Genomic DNA, 12,461 nt, shown 5'->3' with positions numbered 1-12,461 from the left:
GCTGTGCTTCAGCCGGAGGAGGAGGAGACGGAGACGGAAGAAGAGATTTTTTTTGCGGGGGGGGGGTGAACAACCTGCGGCCATCTCGGTTGAGATGGAAGAAGCACCGGGACCAAGCGGTGTGCAGGTGGCGACGCCAAGGCACGTCACATTGCAAACGCCGACCCCACGGAGGTTTGGTCAACGTGGCGAGCAATCGCCTGCCTTGGAGGGCCATACAGAGAGCTTGATTTCACTGTGCAGGGAGGCGGTCGCGATTGATCATGACCTTATCCACGGGTTCGAGGGATTCTCTGCGAACTGGAGCCAGTTCTCTGCAACCTGGAGCGAGTTCTGCCAGAACTTCTCCAACTGGTCTTCTGAGCAGTCACTGACTGCAAAGGAGACCTTGGAGGCTATTCGGCAGCAGACAGCCGCAACCAATGCCCTACGGCATGCGTTGCTGGCTGGACACGGAACTGCACTCCAAGGTGTCATGTCTGCTCGCAGCGAAACTCCGAGCACGCAAGTGAGTACGGAGGGCACAGTTCCTCCGGACTCGGAAGTAGAGCCTCAGGCTTCCGCTTCCTCTCTGTCACCTCCACCACGGCAGGAATTCTTGACATCCCACTCTGCACGACGTCTTGGTGTCGGTCTGCGTAGACCAAAACAGGCGGGTGGGGTGCGAACACGGGGTGGGACAGGATCTGGAGGGAAATGTGGCCACAGGTAGGGAGGGGGGAGTCCTTTTCTATGTAGTTCACTTGTTTTAAAATGTTCACTTGCTGTTATCAATTTATTATACTCTTGTTATTGTTATTGTTATTGTTACTAAATTGGCCAATTGTATTCAATAGTTAAATGTTCACTTGTTCACTTGTTATCATTACTTAACTGTACAGTTTCCATTCTTTCTGAAATGGTCACTTGTTATCATTACTGAAATGGTAACTTGTTAACATGACTGACATGGTCACTTGTTGTCATGACTGAAATGGTCACTTGTTGTCATGACTGAAATGGTCACTTGTTAGCATGACGGGGGAGCCAATTTAAAACCGAGTTGAGAAGGAATTTCTTCTCCCAGAGGGTTGTGAATCGGTGGAATTCTCTACCCGCTTCTCGGCCTTTTGGCTAAGATCATGCGTAACTGACCTGACAGGGGAGTAACCACCATGACCTCCGGGTGGTTCTCCCTGGATCAGGAAGGTATATGCTTGCTTTTTTGGAAACAGGAGGTGGGTGGGGTAGCTTGACCCATCCACCTCCACGGAGGTGTGTGGGGGACCTGACCCATCCACCTCCATGGCACGAACCTGGTATTGCAGTACTTCCAGGAACGGTGCAGTGGCTCTAGGCCTTTTGGCTAAGAGCATTGGCGCAGAGTGATCCTTGGCGTGTGCAAGGTGACCTCTGGCGTTTGTGATTTGACAAAGAATTGGAACGATTGGCTACGAATTTCAAAAAAAAAAAAAAAAAAAATTCTCTTCCCAAGGAAGCAGTTGAGGCTAGCTCATTGAATGTATTCAAATCACAGATAGATAGATTTTTAACCAATAAGGGAATTAAGGGTTACGGGGAGCGGGCGGGTAAGTGGAGCTGAGTCCACGGCCAGATCAGCCATGATCTTGTTGAATGGCGGAGCAGGCTCGAGGGGCTAGATGGCCTACTCCTGTTCCTAATTCTTATGTTCTTATGTTCTTATGTTCTTATGTTCTTATATATAAGAAATGGTCATTAGTTATCATTACTTAAATGATCACTTGTTCTTTAAAATGTTCAATTTATTCTTCTTCTAACATTTTCGGGATTTTGAGGGAAGGGTGGGTTGGTGCGGGGGGTGAGGGGTTGGAGGGAGGGTGTTGTTCATTAGTTCTTAAAAAAATTTATGATTGTTAATAAAAAAAAAATTTCTACAACGTTTGTACCTTCTCTATTATTTACATAAGTTTTACAATACACAGTTCTTCATGCAGATTTATTTGTTTATTCTGTTTCACCACGGAATATCATTAAATAACTTCAGTGTGTAAAAGCTGTTTAATAAATAATTCCAATATATAATGAGATCTATTTAGCATGAATAAGGTGATAATACCTATTTATCTTCCCTGTCCCAAATTTCTGAGTACAATTTGCATCAATTTTATTCTCTAAATAACTCAGAACAATTCTCCACCCTTCCTCAGAGGCTAAAAATGGCATCCGTAGTGCCCATTTCCCTCTCTAAGGCCCTGAAAAAGCAACTATTTTTGAGCACCCTTTTGGGCCTTGCATCGGCCCAGCAAAGTGCATGCTAAGTGCTGAAACTTGGGATGGGCCTTGTGTGGGCGATCATTTGGGCGATCATCTCAAAGTGGAAACTTGAGAGCCTATTTTCCGGCGATATTTTGGGCCTAGTTTCCACTTTTTGCTCAAAATGGGCGATGGGGGTCCATTTTGGGCGATAGATGGGTCATGTGTGGGTGAAGTGGAAAATCTAGCACAGACAGTCTCCATTGGAAATGTGGCTATAATAATTTATAATGTGACATTGACAGAAAGTGCAGGCAGCTGTAAGATTTTTTATATATTAGATAGATTTATATTAGTAGAAAGCCAATAGAACAGCTGACTCTGTGCTAAACAATGACAACAACAACTACTTGTATTTAATGTAGTAAAATGTTCCAAGGCGCTTCACAGGAGTGTTAGAATACCAAATTGAACAAGCCTTTGGTCATCTACCCTAACTTCTTCTTAAGTGGCTCGATGTTAAATTTGTACGCCTCACCAATACCCTGCACAGTTTTAGCAGGACTTCTCTGCTTTTATACTCTATCCCCCTTGCAATAAAGGCCAATATTCCATTTGCCTTCCTGATTACTTGCTGTACCTGCATACTGACTTTTTGTGTTTCATGCACAAGGACCCCCAAAGTCTTTCAGTACTGCAGCACTTTGCAATTTTTCTCCATTTAAATTATAATTTGCTTTTCTATTTTTTCTGCCAAAGTGGATAACCTCACATTTTCCCACATTATACTCCATCTGCCAAATATTTGCCCACACACAGGCTGCAATGCGAGGGCATCATCTCCCCAGTGGAATTCAGCGAGTGGGCCAGCCCGATTGTTCCAGTACTCAAAAGTGATGGCACGGTCAGGATTTGCGCCGATTATAAAGTAACTATTAATAATTTCTCGCTATAACACCAATACCCATTACCTAAGGCAGACGACCTATTTGCGACGCTGGCAGGAGGCAAGACGTTCACCAAGCTCCACCTGACTTCGGCCTACATGACGCAGGAGCTGGAGGAGTCTTTGAAGAGCCTCACCTGCATCAACACGCACAAGGGACTGTTCATCTAGAACAGATGCCCGTTTGGAATTCGGTCGGCTGCAGCGATCTTCCAGAGAAACATGGAGAGCCTACTCAAGTCGGTACCACACACGGTGGTCTTTCAGGACGACATATTGGTCACGGGTCAGGACACCGTCGAGCACCTACAAAACCTGGAGGAGGTCCTCAAGCGACTGGATCGCGTAGGGCTGCGGCTGAAGAGGTCGAAAGGCGTCATCATGGCAACAGAAGTGGAGTTCTTGGGGAGAAAGATCATGGCGGATGGCATTTGGCCCACAGACGCCAAGACAGAGGCTATCAGGAATGTGCCCAGGTCACAGAATGTCACAGAGCTGCGGTCGTTCCTGGGACTCCTCAACTATTTTGGTAACTTCCTATCGGGGTTAAGCACCCTTTTAGAGCAACTAAATGTGTTAATGTGCAAAGGTGAGAACTGGGTGTCATGTATTCAACCAGCATTGTAACCCATGTATAATCTGACCTAAGTTGTACACTGTGAGAACTAGGTGGTGAACTTGTGGGAGACACTCCTAACCTGGTCGTGGGTGGCAAACATGGCCCTCAGGCTTTCAATGGTGGCGGTGGTGGTGCTTCCTGACATTATTTCACATTCAATCCATTTTGAAAAAGCATCCACCACCACCAGGAATATTTTACAGAGAAACGAGCCCGCATAGTCGACATGGATCCTCGACCATGGTCTGGAGGGCCAGGACCACAAACTTAGGGATGCTGGGATCCCTTGGGACTTCAGGGGATGAGCTCCCTGGTGGCGGAACATGGGAGTTTTTGCTTTACAGATACACAGGATAGCTTAGATGAATACGTGGCTTGAGGAGTGGTGCAGAAGGGAAGGATTCAAATTCCTGGGACATTGGAACCAGTTCTGGGGGAGATGGGACCAGTACAAACCGGACGGTCTGCACCTGGGCAGGACCGGAACCAATGTCCTCGGAGGAGTGTTTGCTCGTGCTGTTGGGGAAGAGTTGAATTAATATGGCAGGGGGATGGGAACCAATGCAGGGAGACAAAGAGAAGTAGAATGGGGATAGAAGCAAAAGATAGAAAGAAGAAAAGTAAAAGTGAAGGGCAGAGAAACCTAAGGCAAAAAGCAAAAAGGGCCACATTACAGCAAAATTCTAAAGGGGCAAAGTGTGTTAGAAAGACAAACCTGAAGGCTCTGTGCCTCAATGCGAGGAATATTCGGAATAAGGTGGACGAATTAACTGCGCAGATAGCAGTTAACGGGTATGATGTAATTGGCATCACGGAGACATGGCTCCAGGGTGACCAAAGCTGGGAACTCAACATCCATGGGTATTCAACATTTAGGAAGGATAGACAGAAAAGAAAAGGAGGCGGGGTGGCATTGCTGGTTAAAGAGGTAATAAATGCAATAGTAAGAAGGTCATTAGCTTGGATGATGTTGAATCGGTATAGGTGGAGCTACGGAATACCAAAGGGCCACCAAACAGTAGTAGTGAGGTTGGGGACAGCATCAAACAAGAAATTAGGGATGCATGCAATAAAGGTACAGCAATTATCATGGGTGACTTTAATCTACATATTGATTGGGCTAACCAAACTGGTAGCAATGCGGTGGAGGAGGATTTCCTAGAGTGTATTAGGGATGGTTTTCTAGACCAATATGTCGAGGAACCAACTAGGGAGCTGGCCATCCTAGACTGGGTGGTGTGTAATGAGAAAGGACTAATTAGCAATCTTGTTGTGCGAGACCCCTTGGGGAAGAGTGACCATAACATGGTAGAATTCTTTATTCAGATGGAGAGTGACACAGTTAATTCAGAAACTAGGGTCCTGAACTTAAGGAAAGGTAACTTCGATGGTTTGAGGCGTGAATTGGCTAGAATAGACTGGCAAAGGATACTTAAAGGGTTGATGGTGGATAAGCAATGGCAAACATTTAAAGATCACATGGATGAACTTCAGCAATTGTACATCCCTGTCTGGAGTAAAAATAAAACGGGGAAGGTGGCTCAACCATGGCTAACAAGGGAAATTAAGGATAGTGTTAAATCCAAGGAAGAGGAAACTTGGCCAGAAAAAGCAACAAACCTGAGGACTGGGAGAAATTTAGAATTCAGCAGAGGAGGACAAAGGGTTTAATTAAGAGGGGGAAAATAGAGTATGAGAAGAAGCTTGCCGGGAACATAAAAACTGACTACAAAAGCTTCCATAGATATGTGAAGAGAAAAAGATTAGTGAAGGTACACGTAGGTCCCTTGCAGTCAGATTCAGGTGAATTTATAATGGGGAACAAAGAAATGGCAGACCAATTGAACAAGTACTTTGGTTCTGTCTTCACGAAAGAAGACACAAATAACCTTCCGTAAGAACTAGGGGACCGAGGGTCGAGTGAGAAGGGGGAACTGAAGGATATCCTTATTAGGCAGGAAATTGTGTTAGGGAAATTGATGGAATTGAAGGCCGATAAATCCCCGGGGCCTGATAGTCTGCATCTCAGAGTACTTAAGGAAGTGGCCATAGAAATAGTGGATACGTTGGTGATCATTTTCCAACAGTCTATCGACTCTGGATTAGTTCCTATGGACTCGAGGGTAGCTAATGTAACACCACTTTTTAAAAAGAGAGGGAGAGAGAAAGCGGGTAATTATAGACTGGTTAGCCTGACATCAGTAGTGGGGAAAATGTTGAAATCAATTATTAAGGATGAAATAGCAGCGCATTTGGAAAGCAGTGACAGGATCAGTCCAAGTCAGCATGGATTTATGAAGGGGAAATCATGCTTGACAAATCTTCTGGAATTTTTTGAGGGTTGTAACTGGTAGAGTGGACAAGGGACAACCAGTGGATGTGGTGTATTTGGACTTTCAAAAGGCATTTGACAAGGTCCTACACACGAGATTGGTGTGCAAAATCAAAGCACATGGATTGGGGGTAATATACTGATGTGGATAGAGAACTGGTTGGCAGACAGGAAGCAGAGAGTCGGGATAAACGGGTCCTTTTCAGAATGGCAGCAGTGACTAGTGGAGTGCCGCAGGGCTCAGTGCTGGGACCCCAGCTCTTTACAATATACATCAATGATTTGGATGAAGGAATTGAATGTAATATCTCCAAGTTTGCAGATGACACTAAACTGGGTGGTAGTGTGAGCTGTGAGGGGGACGCTAGGAGGCTGCAGGGTGACTTGGACAGGTTAAGTGATTGGGCAAATGCATGGCAGATGCAGTATAATGTGGATAAATGTGAGGTTATCCATTTTGGGGGCAAAAACGTGAAGACAGAATATTATCTGAATGGCAGCAGATTAGGAAATTGGGAGATGCAACGAGACCTGGGTGTCATGGTTCACCAGTCATTGAAAGTTGGCATACAGGTACAGCAGGCGGTGAAGAAGGCAAATGGTATGTTGGCCTTCATAGCCAGGGGATTTGAGTATTGGAGCAGGGAGGTCTTACTGCAGTTGTTCAGGGCCTTGGTGAGGCCTCACCTGGAATATTGTGTTCAGTTTTGGTCTCCTAATCTGAGGAAGGACATTCTTGCTTTTGAGGGAGTGCAGCGAAGGTTCACCAGACTGATTCCCGGGATGGCAAGACTGACATATGAGGAGAGACTGGATCAACTGGGCCTTTATACATTGGAGTTTAGAAGGATGAGAGGGGATCTCATAGAAACATATAAGATTCTGACAGGACGGGACAGGTTAGATGCGGGTAGAACGTTCCTGATGTTAGGGAAGTCCAGAACCAGGGGACACAGTCTTAGGATAAAGGGTGGGCCATTTAGGACTGAGATGAGGAGAAACTTCTTCACTCAGAGAGTTGTTAACCTGTGGAATTCCCTGCCGCAGAGAGTTGTTGCTGCCAGTTCATTGGATATATTCAAGAGGGAGTTAGATATGGCCCTTACGGCTGAGGGGATCAAGGGGTATGGAGAGAAAGCAGGAAAGGGGTGCTGAGGAAATGATCAGCCTTGATCTTATTGAATGATGGTGCAGGTTCGAAGGACCAAATGGCCTACTCCTGCATCTATTTTCTATATTTCTATGTTTCTATGTTCGCGAGTTTCTCATACTTGCACCACGAAAAGTGTACCACGTTTCCCTTAGCGCTGTTCCCCTGACACATGGTCCAGATGCCAAAACGTTCTTACCAAAGCATAAACTATTCCCAGCCAGTAACTTTCCCGCTCCTCCTCTGTTTTTGCCCCCAAAACAGAAAAGCCTAAAATCCAGCACAAAGAATTTGTCCTCTGTACTATTACTGCATATTTGGTTTGCCCAGTCTATATGTAGATTACAGTCCCCCATGATTACTGTATTACCTTTGTTACATGCACCTCTACTTTCCTAATTTATACTGTGCCCTACATTACCATTATTGTTTGGGGGCCTATAAACTTCCATCAATGTTTTCTGCCCCTTGATGTTTTTTAGCTCCACCTAAACTGATTCTATTTTTTGATTTTCTGAGCTCAGATCTTTTCTACTATTTTTATCCCATCCTTTATTATCAGGGCTATCCCTCTTCCTTTTCCATTTTGCCTATCTCTTCTAAAAGTTAAGTACCTTGGAATATTTCATTCCCAACCGTGGTCACTTTGCCACCACGTCTCTGTAATGGCTATTAGATCAAACCTATTCATTTCTATCTGCGCTATTAATTCATCTATTTTGTTGCGAATGCTTCGCGCACTCAGGTATAGTGCCTTTACCTTTGACTTTTTCTCTTGATTCTTGATGTCACCTTGGTCAGTGATGCCTTTGTTACTCTCTCTGACCCACTCTGCTTATTTTTACCCAAAACTCTGCTCTGCTTTAGTGGCATGACATTTCTCTTGCTGCTTTTAAATTTACTCTTTCCTGAATCCTCCCATCGCGCGACCCCTCCCCCCCACCCTCCAATTAGTTTCTTCATTTTCTTCATGGAGTCCTGCCTGCGATTGCTTAGCCCGGCACTCTGCTTGGGTGCTGGGCTGATTGCGCGGCTCCCCCGCTCCCTTGATGTTCCAGGTAGGTGTTTCTTTAATTGCAGAGCCTGCAGTGATGGCCCTTCCCTTTAAGGGAGGGAAGGGCCCTTTGAATACAGTAGCGCTGCATGGCCCAGTGTGCAGCACTGCTGAAGTGTATATTCAAAAAGGAGTTAGATGAAGTTCTTACTACTAGGGGGATCAAGGGGTATGGCGAGAAAGCAGGAATGGGGTACTGAAGTTGCATGTTCAGCCATGAATTCATTGAATGGCGGTTCAGGCTAGAAGGGCCGAATGGCCTACTCCTGCACCTATTTTCTATATTTCTGTGTTTCTATGTTTCTATGTATCCCATTAGCGCACCAAGAAGGAAGTGGAGCACTTGATTTTGCACTCCACTTCTTTCCAAGGGTACAAACGCAAATTTTTTGAGCGTGGGGAAACTTTATTGCCTGGCATTGAATAAATTTAAGACAGAGATAGACAGTTTCTTAACCGATAAGGGAATAAGGAGTTATGGAGAGCGGGCAGGGAAGTGGACCTGAGTCCATGATCAGATCAGCCATGATCGTATTAAATAGCGGAGCAGGCTCGAGGGGCCGTATAGTCTACTCCTGCTCCTATTTCTTATGTTCTTATGTTCCCGCCTTTCAAAAGTTACCATCCCAAATGGGGCGTTAATCAATTTCTTCCCCCAAACCTTGAAACAATTTGAGAAGCAGAGAAGTAGAGTGGCTGGAGCATAGCAGGTTCTCTGCTGAAAAGGCTGAGGATCTGGGAAATGCAAAGCTGAGGCACTGTCACTGATAGGAAAGTGTAATGACAGTGTGACAAGGCAATTTGCATTATGAATGTTGACATGGGAATTTATAACAGAAAACTTGGCACAAAAGTTGTGGAAAAAAGCATGGCAAGTGTAAGTAAGGTTTTCTAGACAGGATGTGCACACATATCTAAGATTTTTAATACGGACTAAATGCAATATTTTGTTGATCTAACAAAGCCTATCAGCATGAAATCTGAATTATTGCCACATCCATTTAGAATATTAATTAGGAAGCAACACATAATTATTGAGTATATTCCATAGTAGTTCATACCCTGCTGATAGTGTGCTTTTTTGGGGCACCCAAAAAAACAACCAACAGATAAAAATCACAAACATCAAATTCATTACTTTTGCATGCTATGTTAGCTTTGAGAAGTTGGTAAATGGGAAACAGAGTAGTGGTTAATGGATGGTTTTCAGATGGATAGATGTAAACAGTGCTGCTCTCCAGCAGTTAGTGTTGGGGGCATTGCTCTTCTAATATATATATAAATGATGTGAAATTGGTTATGGGGCCACTATATCAAAATATTGCAAGAGACATAAAATAAGGACTATAGATATAGACAAGTTAGGCAGATTATGTATTTTGTGATGAAGAATAAGGGGAGAACTTAGACACGAAATGATAAAACTTTAAAAGAGGCAGCGGAGGGGAAAGACTTAATGGCTTAGATGCAAATTGTTTAAAAATGGAAGGACAAGTTGCTAGCACTGTTTAAAAAAAAGCATAAGGGATACTTGATGTTATAAATAGGGGTATAGACTCCAAAAGAAAATGTAATACTTACTCTATACAATTATTGCTTAGGCTACAGTTGGAATATTGGGATATAAATTTGTCGGCACCCAGCTTTGGGCGCAAAGGCAGCAATGCAGCCGCAACACACCCTCAAACCAGAAGGCCCTGGGCTGGCCTGAATTGAGCCTTGGACCACATTAATATTAATTAGGCGAGTGCCGATGCCTGTCATATCTCTCACATTTGACAAAATGAATATCCCTGCGCTTGCCTTGCCGGTAGCGGTCCGAAGGTAAGTCCCTGAGGAGGGGTGAAGTGGCAACAGGAGGGGGGTTTCAGGATACTGTGCAATTGAGGGAGCACTCCCCCTTATAGAAACATAGAAACATAGAAAATAGGTGCAGGAGCAGGCCATTCAGCCCTTCTAGCCTGCACCGCCATTCAACGAGTTCATGGCTGAACATGAAACTTCAGTACCCACTTCCTGCTTTCACGCCATACCCCTTGATCCCCCGAGTAGTAAGGACTTCATCTAACTCCCTTTTGAATATATTTAGTGAATTGGCCTCAACTACCTCCTGTGGTAGAGAATTCCACAGGTTCACCACTCTCTGGGTGAAGAAGTTTCTCCTTATCTCGGTCCTAAATGGCTTACCCCTTATCCTTAGACTGTGTCCCCTGGTTCTGGACTTCCCCAACATTGGGAACATTCTTCCTGCATCTAACCTGTCTAAACCCGTCAGAATTTTAAACGTTTCTATGAGGTCCCCTCTCATTCTTCTGAACTCCAGTGAATACAAGCCCAGTTGATCCAGTCTTTCTTGATAGGTCAGTCCCGCCATCCCGGGAATCAGTCTGGTGAACCTTCGCTGCACTCCCTCAATAGCAAGAATGTCCTTCCTCAAGTTAGGAGACCAAAACTGTACACAATACTCCAGGTGTGGCCTCACCAAGGCCCTGTACAACTGTAGCAACACCTCCCTGCCCCTGTACTCAAATCCCCTAGCTATGAAGGCCAACATGCCATTTGCTTTCTTAACTGCCTGCTGTACCTGCATGCCAACCTTCAATGACTGATGTTTCATGACACCCAGGTCTCTTTGCACCTCCCCTTTTCCTAATCTGTCACCATTCAGATAATAGTCTGTCTCTCTGTTTTTACCACCAAAGTGGATAACCTCACATTTATCCACATTATACTTCATCTGCCATGCATTTGCCCACTCACCTAACCTATCCAAGTCGCTCTGCAGCCTCATAGCATCCTCCTCGCAGCTCACACTGCCACCCAACTTAGTGTCATCCGCAAATTTGGAGATACTACATTTAATCCCCTTGTCTAAATCATTAATGTACAGTGTAAACAGCTGGGGCCCCAGCACAGAACCTTGCGGTACCCCACTAGTCACTGCCTGCCATTCTGAAAAGTCCCCATTTACTCCTACTCTTTGCTTCCTGTCTGACAACCAGTTCTCAATCCATGTCAGCACACTACCCCCAATCCCATGTGCTTTAACTTTGCACATTAATCTCTTGTGTGGGACCTTGTCGAAAGCCTTCTGAAAGTCCAAATATACCACATCAACTGGTTCTCCCTTGTCCACTCTACTGGAAACATCCTCAAAAAATTCCAGAACATTTGTCAAGCATGATTTCCCTTTCACAAATCCATGCTGACTTGGACCTATCATGTCACCTCTTTCCAAATGCACTGCTATGACATCCTTAATAATTGATTCCATCATTTTACCCACTACCGATGTCAGGCTGACCGGTCTATAATTCCCTGTTATCTCTCTCCCTCCTTTTTTAAAAAGTGGGGTTACATTGGCTACCCTCCACTCCATAGGAACTGATCCAGAGTCAATGGAATGTTGGAAAATGACTGTCAATGCATCCACTATTTCCAAGGCCACCTCCTTAAGTACTCTGGGATGCAGTCTATCAGGCCCTGGGGATTTATCGGCCTTCAATCCCATCAATTTCCCCAACACAATTTCCCGACTAATAAGGATTTCCCTCAGTTCCTCCTCCTTACTAGACCCTCCGACCCCTTTTATATCCGGAAGGTTGTTTGTGTCCTCCTTAGTGAATACCGAACCAAAGTACTTGTTCAATTGGTCCGCCATTTCTTTGTTCCCCGTTATGACTTCCCCTGATTCTGACTGCAGGGGACCTACGTTTGTCTTTACTAACCTTTTTCTCTTTACATATCTATAGAAACTTTTGCAATCCGTCTTAATGTTCCCTGCAAGCTTCTTCTCGTACTCCATTTTCCCTCCCCTAATCAAACCCTTTGTCCTCCTCTGCTGAGTTCTACATCTCTCCCAGTCCCCAGGTTCGCTGCTATTTCTGGCCAATTTGTATGCCACTTCCTTGGCTTTAATACTGTCCCTGATTTCCCTTGATAGCCACGGTTGAGCCACCTTCCCTTTTTTATTTTTACGCCAGACAGGAATGTACAATTGTTGTAATTCATCCATGCGGTCTCTAAATGTCTGCTATTGCCTATCCACAGTCAATCCCTTAAGTATCATTCGCCAATCTATCCTAGCCAATTCACGCCTCATACCTTTAAAGTTACCCTTCTTTAAGTTCTGGACCATGGTCTCTG

At 44.8% G+C, this 12,461-nt stretch overlaps 1 pseudogene; it reads left to right on the top strand.

Moving 5' to 3' along the window:
- Positions 1 to 1,093: 1,093 nt before the first annotated feature.
- LOC139227293 (U2 spliceosomal RNA) lies at positions 1,094 to 1,332 on the top strand (annotated as a pseudogene).
- The last annotated feature ends 11,129 nt before the right edge of the window (positions 1,333 to 12,461 follow it).

This window comes from Pristiophorus japonicus, chromosome 16 (assembly GCF_044704955.1).
Source record: "Pristiophorus japonicus isolate sPriJap1 chromosome 16, sPriJap1.hap1, whole genome shotgun sequence".
NCBI lineage: Eukaryota > Metazoa > Chordata > Chondrichthyes > Pristiophoridae > Pristiophorus > Pristiophorus japonicus.
The sequence above is the reverse complement of the archived record's forward strand: the minus strand, read 5'-3'. Positions and strand labels throughout refer to the sequence as shown.